This window comes from Myotis davidii, unplaced genomic scaffold, assembly GCF_000327345.1.
Source record: "Myotis davidii unplaced genomic scaffold, ASM32734v1 scaffold290, whole genome shotgun sequence".
In the NCBI taxonomy this organism is placed as follows: Eukaryota; Metazoa; Chordata; class Mammalia; order Chiroptera; family Vespertilionidae; genus Myotis; species Myotis davidii.
In genome coordinates, this window is record NW_006285049.1 from 802,336 (window position 1) to 802,619 (window position 284).

The following is a 284-nucleotide window of genomic DNA, read 5'->3' on the forward strand; positions in this document are numbered from 1 at the left end:
GGGGCGGGGGCACTAGCGCAGCAGGTGAAGGCCGGGTAGTTGGCTGATGTTGGGACCCCTAGAGGGATTCCAGTTGTGCGGGGAGGTCTAAAGGCGACTGGGGAAGGGGGGGGGGGGGGGGGGGCGTTCTGCACACAGCTTCTGGGCATGCCAGCCTTTCTCAGCCTCAACTTGACCCCTGGAAATGGATCGCTCCATCTATAGCAGATGCCGCTGCAGCCGGGAGCTGTTGGGAAATTGGAGGGTGGGAAGCCCTGGGAGGCAGGTTCAAAGGCCCCCGAGTG